At 37.8% G+C, this 13,560-nt stretch overlaps 1 protein-coding gene across 1 annotated transcript in view; it reads right to left on the reverse strand.

Moving 5' to 3' along the window:
• The window catches only part of ecd (ecdysoneless), a 197,796-nt gene that overhangs the window by 124,004 nt on the left and 60,232 nt on the right, over window positions 1–13,560 (reverse strand). The window lies entirely within an intron of this gene.

Here is a 13,560-nt window from a genome sequence, read left to right on the forward strand (position 1 = left end):
TCAACAGTTTTATTTCACCAAAAAATAATGCCTTTAGTAATAATGAATGTTGTTTCATGCAGCACCTTTTTGTTTCATGTTCAAGCAGAGTGTCAAAGGTCAAGGAGTGATCTAAGGCCAAACCTGGATATTTTTAGGTAAAGCAAAGTTCTAGCTCTCTACCTTCATACTTTATCTTGAGCTTCCTCCTTGCCTCCTTGTTAGATGGGAACACAGACTTGAGCCTTGAAGGGGTTGGGTTGAGTCAGTTCTTTTTGTAAAAGCCAGTGTTCAAACAATGCAGAAGGTTTTTTGTTTGCTAGTGGTCTAATGTCGCACTAACACAAAGGTTTTCAGCGTTGCAAGGAAGGAGGAAAACTAAGATTGCGAGGGTAGTTGTTGTGGCATTAATTAAGGTACAGCCCCAGCACTTCCCTGGTGTGAAAATGGAAAACCACGGAAAACCATCTTCATGGCTGCCGACTGTGGGATATGAATCCACCATCTCCTAAATGCAACAAAGCAATAGTAAGAGCCTTGTATACCTTTCCAAACTTTCTGCTCTGTGCTGTCAAACAAAGTTCAATATAGGTAAATCTCTTGGTGGTGGTAGGTTGTTTGTAAGCATATACAGTATATTTTGAACAGCAGTGATGAGAGCCCACTGCCCTGTAATTGGCTATTTCATTGATTTCTCCATCAATACCTGTTATGGGGAAAAGAAGGGAAAACCATATTTTTTTAAAAATGCATCCAATTCGATTCCTGTCTGAAAAATATGAATGTGAGATTGTGTAAGAATGAGCACCAAGGTGGGAACTGTAATTTAGTAACATGATTTTTACACAAAAGGCTGAATACAGATAAGTCAACCTGGAAAAGGAAAATACAGAAAGAAAGAAAATCGAACTCAAATGACAATACAAAATTAGACAAGTTTTATGAAACAATGAGTGATGTAGTAGTTGGGCTCAACAGCCAGGATGGTACTATATAGTGATAGTGGGTCATTTCAATGCAAGAACTGGAAATAGAACCGAAGGATATGAGAAGTTAATGAGTACACATGGTGAAGATTTGACAGCTAATAGAAACTGGAAGTGTTGACTGCACTTCTATGCTATTATGTTGTCTGTCAAGTCACCAGCCAGAAGGCTGGTTAGATCTTCAAATAGCATCACAAAGGTCAAGTAAAAGGAACCATAAAAAACTGATAGTGTTGTCATTGTGAAGCGTATTAAACAAGATGAGGAGTGAGGTAGTTTGCCATTGCTTCCCTCACTCAGCCAGACACAAATGACTATGAACATCACCTTTCATAACATCCAGACACACTAGTCGTGTTCCAAATGGCATTATTTAGCACTGCCCATTTCTCAGTAGCCTCCACTCTGTGACAGCTGTAAATAAGACAGATTTCCGGGAAAGCAACATTCTACTCTGGCCTGTGCAAATGGATCGATACAAAAATACTGCCTTCATCATGAAATAGACACACCTAGATAATGACATTAGCAGCTGCTTATTCACTCTTCAAACATAAGGCACTTAAATACTATACACGGGAGGGAACAGGTACCAGATCAAACTACCTGGTGTGATGCCAAGGATCGCACGACAGTTCCAGATGTAACAGCTGAGAGGACAGAACAAAGATGGAGTACAGCAAGTTCAAAAAATATTGTTAAGGAAAATGAACTCAGAATTTGAACATGGATTTGTACTAATTCAATCACCCATTTTCAATCAATAACATACACGGGTTCAGTTCGACTCTTGCTATGGTACATTCTGGCGTCCCACAGGGCAGTGTCCTAGGTCCGCTTCTTTTTGTTTTATTTATTGACGATCTCATTAATACTATATCCTCCTTTTCTTGTGAAATTCTACTATTTGCAGATGACTGTAAAATATTCAAATAAATAAATTCATTATCAGACGTAAACTCCTTACAGAGTGGGCTTAACTCACTCTCTGAATGGTGCTCCACATGGCGTCTTAAGCCTAATCGTACGAAGTGTTCCTCTATTTCGATCATGCTTCGTAAATCCCCGATTCTCAGTAAATACTCCCTCCTCGGTAACCCGCTCCCATCTCTAACAGAACAAAATGACTTAGGAGTGTTGTTTGGCAGCAAATTGTTATTTTTCCCCCATATACAAAAGATAACCTCACGAGCAATGTCACTTCTCGGTTTGTTGTATAGATTTTCTGACATCACCGATGTCCACGCCCTCCGAGCCTACTATGTATCTTGCATCCTAATCAGATACTAGATAAGTTAAACCTTCGCCCATTATCTAGTCGCAGGAAAGTAGCCAACCTTAGATTCCTATATAACGCTGTTAACGGTTTATTTTGTTCTCCCGAACCTGCATCCTTCTTTTCCTTACATGTTCCAACTCGCAAAACCAGGACTAATCTGCCCCTTCATATTCCGTATTCCCGCCTCTCTCTCTCTCTCTCTCTCTCTCGTTCAGAGAAGTTTATTTATCTGCATACCAACCCTCCTTAACTCTTTATCTTCTGACAGGAACTTGGATGTTTTTTCTTCGTATGCCTCCTTTAATCAATTCTTCCTTAACTTAACCTAGTTCATTTTCTTCATATTCCTTTTTTTTCTCTTCTCATTGCTATCTTCTCTTTTGTACATAATATTCATTTATTTATTTTTTTACTGTACTATACCATTACTTATGTGTTATATCTGTATTTATCTTACTGTGCCTAGATATAAGTTCTTCTTCGTTTTACGTTCAATCTTTCCTCGTTTCTTTTGCTTTTATATTTTGTTCTTAATTGTTGTGTCTCTATTGTTATTTTTTAATTTTTTCCCCTATTTTTATCATTAGATGTTTTTTCCTCATTGATCTTCCACTTATTTTTTTATGTTTGCCTTGTGCTACTCCAGTGTAAATATATTTTTCCTTTGTGGAACTTTGTAATTCGGCTTCTCGCTGTTTTGGTTTCCCAAATAACTAACTAACTAACTAACTAACTAACTAACTAACTAACTAACTAACTAACTAACGAACTAACTAACTAATGAACTAACTAAACAAACAAACAAACAAACAAACAAACAAACATATATGCTAGCTGCTTCCCGCAGTTTCAATTGCGTGGATTTCATAATCTGATGAAAGTAACTGTTCCTCGGTACTGCACTAAGACGCCTTTGTAAACACCCCCCCCCCCCCTTTTTGCTAGTGGCTTTACGTCGCACCGACACAGATAGGTCTTATGACGACAACGGGATAGGAAAGGCCTAGGAGTTGGAAGGAAGCCCCGTGGCCTTAATTAATGTACAGACCCAGCATTTTCCTGGTGTGAAAATGGGAAACCACGGAAAACCATCTTCAGGGCTGCCGACAGTTGGATTCAAACTCACTATCTCCCGGATGCAAGCTCACATTACATGTTGCAAATCTCATGTTACGGTCCTATTTAAATGTACTTAAAGTCAAATAATAATTCTAGATTATTCCACGTGTTCAATATTTAAGAGTTTTAAAATTTAAATTTAAGAAATAGTTCTTAACATATTAGATATAGGGACATGTTTCACCCATAATGAGGGCATCATCAGCCTAAAAATCTCATACCTGAAAGAAAGATAGATCAGAATCCTGATTGTTCTTGTACCTAAATAAGAGGATACTGTTTCAGGTACAAATGTGTATAAAATGACTAGCAAGTAGAATATAGTAGTTATAAGTACTCTTACGACAAAGTCTTATACCGTAATCAATTCTTATTGTAGATCTTTATGAATGTCTCGTTTTTTAAAATGTGGTAACAAGTGGTTACTTTACAAAGGTGAAAAATGAGAGTATCTTCCTAAATCAATTCAATAAATATTCCGTCATTAGACGGTGAAAAATGAGAGTATCTTCCTAAATCAATTCAATAAATATTCCGTCATTAGACGGAGTAAACAAATTCAAATATGTTTCGGCTCGTTTGAGCCATCTTCAGTGAAAAATGAGGGGAGTACATAATATAAGTTGAAAAAATGCTAAAAAACATAATGAAGGAGCAAATGAAAAAACAAACAAAAGAGAGCCTAGAAGGAAACAAAATTAGCACAAATATACAATATTTACATCAATATGCAGAGCAAAAAACAACTCACTGCGACAAAATTCAGTGAAAAGGTGTTAATTTAAAATAATAATAGAAACTAAAAACTGTGTTAACCTAAGAAAACAAGGGAATGAAAAACAAATGATGCCGGCATCAAGACTGATTTTACTTAAGTTTACTACAGGTTGGTGAAAATCATTAGGCCTTGTGTTATTTGGGGTGTTATGTTTGCTAAGCGTTGTTTTTGTTTTTGAAAGAGCATTCCATTTCTTGTCAAGTGTGTTTTGTTTCTCTAACAAGGTGAGGTTAAGTTTGTTAGAGACGTGTAGTTGAAAGGACGTCCATTTGAGGGGGCAAAGTAGAGTGGAAACTTCTAAATGAGTTTCATATAGTTTGTGGTTCAGGAGAGATTTCTTTTTATGGAGAAATTTGATTTCCTCTTTAATCCAGATTTCATCGGTTTTAAGCTGAGTCGCGCGAGTTTTTGCTGTGTTTTGTATGAGTTTTCTTGGTAAATTTTAGAAAATTGGGGGTTACGTTATTAATCAAGCATTTTTTCAAAAAACGTAAGTCTTGCCCTAATTTGGCGACCTTTATTTTGAGATTGCAATAAGGGTTAGCTTTCTTGCTTGCCTGGATGGCATTTCCATTACAAGATATTAGAATCATTCCGTAATGACGGTTTTCACTTTACAAAGGTGAAAAATTAGAGTATCCTTAGTACGCTTAGCAAACATAACACTCCAAATAACATAGGGCCTAAAGATTTTCACCAACCTGTAGTAAACTTAAGTAAAATCAGTCTTGATGCCGGCATCATTTCTTTTTCATTCCTTTGTTTTCTTAGGTTAACACAGTTTTTAGTTTCTATTATTATTTTAAATTAACACCTTTTCACTGAATTTTGTCGCAGTGAGTTGTTTTTTGCTCTGCATACTGATGTAAATATTGTATATTTGCGCTAATTTTGTTTCCGTCTAGGCTCTCTTTTGTTTGTTTTTTCATTTGCTCCTTCATTATGTTTTTAAGCATTTTTTCAACTTATATTATGTACTCCCCCCATTTTTCACTGAAGATGGCTCAAACGAGCCGAAACATGTTTGAATTTGTTTACTCCGTCTAATAACGGAATATTTATTGTATTGAATTAGGAGGATACTCTCATTTTTCAACTTTGTAAAGTGAAAACCGTCAATACGGAATGATTCTAATATCTTGTAACAAGTGGTTAGTTAAAAGTTCAAAAAGAATACATAAATTGCTGCGCTGAAATAACACTTGGTAAATATGGTGCCTTATTCTGGAGATGGCGTAAGGAGCTTATAATAGGTTAATATTTAGGATAAAAGTCATTCTTAGCGGTAGTAAGTTGTTAATTTTATATGACAAGACAATACGACTAACTTCTTGAAGCACTTAGGAGCGAGGACAAGTACTCGTCAGAAACGTAGCTATTTTTATAATTAGCTCTACTCAACCTTGCACATTTTCCTTTCGACTTTTAATACAAAAAGCTACAACCACGTCTACGAGCTTTAGTGGCTAAGATGACCAGGCTACTGGCAGAGCTAACTCTGGAACATGCAACATAGAACTGTAGTCTACATGTGAGAAACAGTCTTTTCTCAAGTCGAAAACCAAAAATATGCCTTTCTTTATTTTTAAAGGAGATTCCAAATACCCATATCCATGTCTAAAACATCTCCAGTTTTAGATATATAAGTATCCCCATAAAAATAATTCAACCCCTTTATCAGTCCTTCTCCCCTCTCCCTCTCACCCCACCTTAGTGGATTTTCCAAAAACAAAAAATACATGTTCCCATAGGACATTTCAAGTACCAATTTTCACGTCACTACTATGTTAAGTTTTTGAGATAATAAATATAATTATTTTTTTAAAAATCACCTGGTTTTTCTTCTTTTCACACCTTAAGTGGATTTCCGAAAACAATAAAAGGCGTGTTTGTTTATTTTTAAAGGAGATTCCAAATACAAATGTTAATGTCTGCAACATATGAAGTCTTTGAGATATAAGTATCCCCATTAAAGAATTCAACCCCTTTAGGATTCCTTTTCACCCCCCCCCCCTCCCATCTTATGCGCATTTTCTGAAAATGTGACGGAAAATCCAAAAAATCTTCTCTTAGTGAGCACCTACATTGCAATATAAATGTATCCCCAAAATTTCATTCCTTTATGTCCAAGTTAGTTTTGGCTCAGTGATGATCAGTCAGTCGGTCAGTCAGGACTAAATGTTATATATATATATATATATATATATACTCTTCATTATAGATTGTTATGCCTTTCAGCATTCAGTCTGCAAGCCTCTGAGAATTAACATTACACTTCCACAATCCTCTATTTGTAACTAGCTCTTTGGCCTCATTTACTTCCATACCTCTATCTTTAAGTCATTAGAAACTGAGCCTGACCATCATTGTTTTGATCTCTATTTCTTTTACCCTACATGAGTGTGTCCATTATTCTCCTAGGTAACCTATCCTCCTTCATTCACCTCACACAACCCCACGTCCAAAGCCAGTTTATGCATACCACTTCATCAAATTCATTCTCAACTTAACCTTCATCTCCTCGTTCCAAGAACCCCCCTGCCATTGATCCCACCTGTATGTGCAAGTGATCATTCTCCTTGCTTTCATGTCTGTTAGTTTTTACTTATGAACAAGAAATCCCTAGTCTACCCAGCTTTCACTTCCATACAGCAAAGTTGGTCTGAAAACTGTCCCGTGTAAATGTAGTTTCATCGTGGAGCTAACTACTTTCTTGCAGAATACTGCTGATCATAACTATGAGCTCACTCCATTAATTTGCTGCACCTTGATTCAAGTCTCAGTATACTACCATCCTGGGAGAATACATATACATCCTAAATACAAGATATGATCTACCTGTTCCAGTTCTGTGTTCCCAACCTGACATTCAATCCTCTTAGATTTCTTCCCTACTGAAATCATTTTAATCTTGGATATGCTAATCTTCATATAATAATACTCAGCTTTTCAGCACAGTCTACCATCAGCATAGGCCGAACTACTTACTCCCTCCCTGCCACTTTATGCCTTTCAGCAGATGATCCATGTAAACTATGAACAACAAATGTGAAAGATTACGACCTTATCTAACTCGTGGAAGTACCTTGAATCAAGAACTCATTCTACAATCAATCCTCACTGTAGCCCAATTGTTGACAAACACTTTCAACCGTTTCTAATAATCTATCCTTAATCCCATAATAACATCTTTTCTCTCAGTAATCCCTAATTTGATTTCTGTACATCTACAAAACAAATGTAACTCTCTATTCCTCTCGTAACATTTTTCAATAACCTGGTGCCTACAGAAAATCTGATCCTAAGAGCCTCTCTGTGGTCTGAAACCACAATGGATTACATCTAACTTATTCTCAATCACTGATTGTACCTTCCCTTTCAAAATTCCAGTGAACACCTTGCCTGATATACTGATCAATGAAATATTGTACCTCGATAGTTGTTGCAATCCTCCCTGTCCCCTTTCTTAGAGATAAGTGCAATTACTGCTTTCGTCCAATCACAAGGTACCATACTAGAGTTTCCATGCTAACCTTATTACTTTGCGAAGCCGTTTCATTCCTTTCTTTCTTTCCACTATACTTCATCATTTCAAGTCTATCCCTGCTGCTTCATGACAATGAAATTTATTTACCACACTTTCCAGTTTTTTAAGGGTAATTTCACAAACATCACTGTCTTCCTGTGCCTACATGGCTCAGGCAGCAGCGTCACTCCATGTGAGATTTGTGCTGGAAGAAGTGGAGTACTCTGGTTTTCCCTGTAGTTTTTAATTCCCGCAACACCACTCTCCAATATCTTTTCATTTTATTTCATCTGTCAGTCATTAATCATTGCCTCAGAGAAGCGTGATAGGCTTCAGCAGCCAGCAGTATTCCTATCCTTGTCGCTAGATGGTAGCTTCATTCATTCCTTTCCTGACACAGTTGAATGACTGGAAACAGGCTGTGGATTTTTATTTTCATTTTTACTGCTTCCTCCCCATGAGCTTGGTTGTTCCTTTTATGTTGAGAAGATTTTCAAAATATTCCTTCCACCTGTTCAGTGATAACCTGGGATCTACTATGAGTTCACTTGAATTACCCAAAACACTTTTCATTCTCCCCTCCCTTTCTAAGATTCTTTATTAGTGTTCAGAAAGGTTTCTCTGCTGCTTCCAGGTTATTACGGATATCTTCCCACAACTTCTTCCTGGAAACAACATGATTTGTCTCGCTGTTTCTTTCAACTGCATACAATTCCCTGTCTGCATCAGTCCTTATTTGGAGCCATTTTTAATGTGACTTCTTTTTACGTTGACAAGTTGACCTCACTTCAACCTTCCACCAAGACTTTTTTGCTTTTTCCAATCTTTACACAGTTATTTCTAGGCATTTGTATCACTTTCTACTACAACATCCCTGTATGCCACCCATTCTCTTCCCATATCCTGATCCTGCTTACTGTCTACTGTTTGGAACTTTTTACCTATCGTATCCATGTACTTTTAATTTCTTCGTCCTGGAGATTCTCTACCCTAATTCGTCTGCAGATAGATTTCAATTTCTCTATTCTAGGCCTCAAAAAATTCCCAGAATACCTGCCCATTCCAAACAGTTTTCCTGACTTCAAAGTTGGTTATGATATAGTCTATTATGGATCTGCTGCCCCTACCCTTTATTTGCTTTACATGCCACTAACTACTTTTATGCTTTTCGGAGGCGCCAAGGTACTGGAATTTAGTTCCGAAGGAATTCTTTTACGTGCCACGTAAATCTACCGACATGATGCTAATGTATTTAAGCACCTTCAAATATCACCAGACTGAGTCAGATTCCAACCTGCCATGTTGGGGTCAGAAGGCTTAGTGCCTCATTCGCCTGAGCCTCATTCGCCTGAGCCACTCAGCCCGGCACAGTGAATAGCCTTATGCTTGAAAAATGTAACACCATACTCCATACTCCCACCTCATAGCATAACAGTTAACACTACTAGCTGTTATTCTCTGAGGCCCAGATTCGATTCCCAGTACTGCCAGAAATTTAAGAATCTGGTCATCTGGTAACTCTTCTGTACCTCTTTTACCTTCTGTAGACAAATCACAACGTTGTTTTCTGTGTAAACCTGTTGCTCATCTACACCATACATGCCCTAGGCAGCAATCCCCTAAACATAGCAGTGGTAATGCCGGTTCTCAGCCCCTTGTAGGAAGTCAGTGGGCATGCGCATTTATTTTCTCACTGTCCTACACTTCAAAGAAATCGAATCCAATCATCTGATGGTGAAATGGTGAACCAAGCAACAAGAGTTGACTAGGCAAACCATCATGTAACAGAGTAGCAGGAAAATTGATCCTGAAGAGATAAATCATAATCAGCCAATGCTCATTCCTAAAACGGAAGGTTATTCTGACCATTCAAGTTTGTTTGAATGCCATTCATTGGTGTTTCCTGATTATTTGCAACAATGGAATTGTGTTATGGCTTTTCATCCACCTAAATTGACCTATTTGAGTTTGGAAGTGCGTAAGGTACCCATGTCTGTCCTAACTGATTCTGGGAGCGTAGTGTCTGAAATTTTTTTAACTATATGAATTGCTGAAGTGTTGCAGCAAGTTTAATAGACTAGACTGTGTATCTTCTATGTATGTGACTGTGGATGAAAGCAAGTTGTATTCTTGGAAGATTTAGAGTTTCTATATGTATTGGTTCCTTTCCTTCAAAGTTCAGTTTAGTGGTTGTTAAAGGGTTACGCTGTGCAATCGTACTAGGGGCCAATTCCTCGTGCAATCTGAGCTCATTCTTAATTTAGCCGCATTATATATTCACTTTCTGTTTAGAATGAATCTTAAGGTCACTGTGTTCTCTCAATACTCTCGCAATGGGAATGTCAGGTGTAATAAGCACCTGTTGTTGTCCATTGAAGTTGCTCTGCCTGATTGACCATACCTGTCATCTGAACAAGCAGAGTCTAGTGTATTCACAGACTGTGTAAGGAATTTTCCTAAATCCTGATGGATCAGCTTGGATTAACTAACCTCCTGAAGTACAAAATTGACGTTACCAATCATTCCTCTGTAAAACAACCGCCGGTATCAGCCCCATCCAAAACAAAAGTCCTCAGGGAGCAAATCCAGACTATGTTAGATCAAGGTGCAATCAGAACATTCACACCTACACATTTGTCACCAGTATTTCCTCTTCCTAGGCCACAAGGTGGATTTCGTACTGCGATTTATTATTCAGATTCTGAACCAGAATATTGTTATTGAATCTGTCATGTACAGTAATGCCAAAGCCTTCACTTCAGTGTATCTGAATTAAGCTTACCACCAAATACCTCCTGCTGAGGAATGTAAGCATTTAACAGCCGACTGGAATTTTAAAAATTCAAATGTGTTCCTTCCAATCTTGTTACTAGTGCTTCTATGTTATGTTCTTTGTTGGACAAAATTCCTTTGGACAACAAGTTTAAGTTTGTTTTCCAATACCTTGACGACCTCATCATATATAGCAAGAATTTTGATCACTATGTTAATCATCTTTGAGATCAGGGATGCACAAAAAGGATATGGGAGTGGTCAGGTGGCGCTGTTGTCGATGTGTAGTATACATTCGACGGTCATCCAGTTGGGAGTGGTGTTGCTGTGTGGCACTGAAGTGAAGAGTGTCTCTTTCATCGCTCTAAAGCATGTTTTGAAAAGGTGATCAGCATTTGTGGATTAAAATCGAGGTTGCCTGTGGCAAGAATGCATCAGAATGTTACAGAGGATTAAGTGAAGCCTGTGGCGAGAATGCATTACCGTATAAGATGGTTGCGTGATGGGTCAAGGCGTCTAGTGCGGCTCAAAATGAGACTGCAGATTTTACACCGCACAGGTTGGCCGTCCATTCTTCAAGATAAGATGGACATCGTGAGTGGTTTCGATTCTGTGGACCATGGATAGCCTGGCCTGTCCGGGAATTATCCACAGACGTTGGTCTCAGTCATCAAACAATATGCCACATACTGATGAAATGTTTTAACTTGAGGAAAATTGCATCCCGTTAGGTTCAACATCAACTGACCGACGTGCAGAAATGGCACCAGTATGCACTGGCTGGCATCCACCTGGACAGATACCGCAACAAAGGAGATGCATTTCTGCAATGTACCGCCGCCACTGGTGAGACGTGGGCATGACCCTATGAGCCTAAATTACAGCATCAATCGAATGAATGGCACCATCCAGGTTTGCCACTTTCACAAAAATTTTGACAGGAACCCAGTCAGGTGAAGCTTATGCTGACTGTGACATATGACTACGAGGGTGTTATTCTTACACATGCTGTGCCTGAAAAACAAACCATCATATTGCCGATTTCTGGAGCGATATCTGCGTCCAGCTATGCAACGCAAGCATCCACATATATTGCAAGACATTTGACCTATCGTATATGACAATGAACGTTGTCATGTTGCATACAATGTCAAGCTCTTATTGCGACAGTGGCATTGGGAGGTCTTCGAACATCCTCCGTACATGCCAGACATGAGTCCTTGTAACTTCAACCCGTTTCCAAAGTTTAAGGACCCCTACAAGGTGCAGATTTCCTGACATGGTATCTGTACTCCACATAGTAGGGCACTCCATTATTGTCATCAACTAGAATGCCTTGCCAACAGTCCCCAATGGCTTCCCAACATTTGGCAAAAGGTAACAGACTTTGCGGGTGACTATACTGAACGAATGTAAAGGAACTGTACGTGTTAGTTCATTAAATATTGCATTCTATCAATATTGGCACTACTTTTTTTACAGCCCTTGTATAAAGTCTTATAACATAACTTATCATAAAATATGTATTAAAAGCTAGTGGGTAAAATATCATGTAATGACAGTAACATATTGTGAATAAAAATTATTAGGTCGAAGAATGAAAAAATATAAATTAACATGTTGAAAACAAAGTAATCATAATATACTGTAGTGGTATGGGTGTGTGTATTCAATGTCTACTCATTGACCAGTGGAGTATATTATGATTGTTTTTAACATAATTTATATTTTCTTCACTCTTAGGCCTATTTATACAAAATTACATGGACCTATTCCCAGACACCTTCTACAGTTCTGAATAATAATTTCTGTGTCACCTTTTCAATTCCGTACTGACTATATACAAGATAGCCACAAAATTACAGCAACATTACTTAAGAAACAAAAATTTCAGTAGATGGAGAGATTAATTTTTATTCACAAGATTTTACTGCACTAACTTTTAATACATATTTTATTTTATATAAGACATTGTGGACATACATTCAATAATATACACTAACATTAAATGCCTTTTCCAATGCTGACGATGGCTCAATGATTTATTTAAATATGATATGTTAATCAAATAACAGGCCTATATAAGATTACATTATGTAGTATTGCCGTATTGACGATCAATATAGTGTAAAAATAAAAGCTAAAGTTTTCCACCTATTCAATACTGTTTGTTGTAACCTTTAAAAAATATTACATATATTTGTTGAAACTAGTTTTGGTCTTACCAGAGACCATTATCAGTCAAAATCAAAGTTAACTGATGATCTAGTGGAAGAAGAGAAGGTTGAAGTTGTTAATTCTATTTTAGAACTACCCGAGTTGTTTCAGGGGTTGTGCAAACATCAAGGTAAAGATGAAACTCTGACATAATACAGCAAATTTCTGATGGAGAAGTGAAACCACATGTCATCAAAGATGGTGTGTTTTGTTGTTCTTGCTACAATCGTAAACTGAAGGTCGTTCTTCCATCTGCTTTGGTACCTATAATTTTCAAATATTTTCATATTTCTTGTATGGGTGGTCATTTTAGCATCTTTAAGACCGAAACTACAATTAGAAATTATGTTATATGAAAGGGTATGGATGGAGATATTTCAAAGTATATTCAATCTTTTAGTCTGTTCCTTAAGCCAGCTCAGAATATCCAAATAGGTTTTCTATCTTCTGAACAAGCTACTCGTCCCATGAAGCTTTTCATGGACCATGTAGGACCTTCCCTCATTCTAGGTCAGACAAAAGATATGTGCTAGTTTGTACTGATGCATTTTCCTGTTTCACTGATTGTTTTCCATGTGTGATACCACAACAAAAAGTATTGTCTTGGGTTTGAAACAGATTTTTAGGAAAGTCTGGTCCTTCCCAGGACCTGGTATTTGAATTCTTGCTAGAGGCTTTACGTCGCACCGACACAGATAGGTCTTATGGCGACGATGGGATAGGAAAGGCCTAGGATTTGGAAGGAAGCGGCCGTGGCCTTAATTAAGGTACAGCCCCAGCATTTGCCTGGTGTGAAAATGGGAAACCACGGAAAACCATCTTCAGGGCTGCCGATAGTGGGATTCGAACCTACTATCTCCCGGATGCAAGCTCACAGCCGCGCGCCTCTACGCGCACGGCCAAC

The sequence above is a fragment of the Anabrus simplex genome, chromosome 1, assembly GCF_040414725.1.
Source record: "Anabrus simplex isolate iqAnaSimp1 chromosome 1, ASM4041472v1, whole genome shotgun sequence".
NCBI classification, from domain to species: domain Eukaryota; kingdom Metazoa; phylum Arthropoda; class Insecta; order Orthoptera; family Tettigoniidae; genus Anabrus; species Anabrus simplex.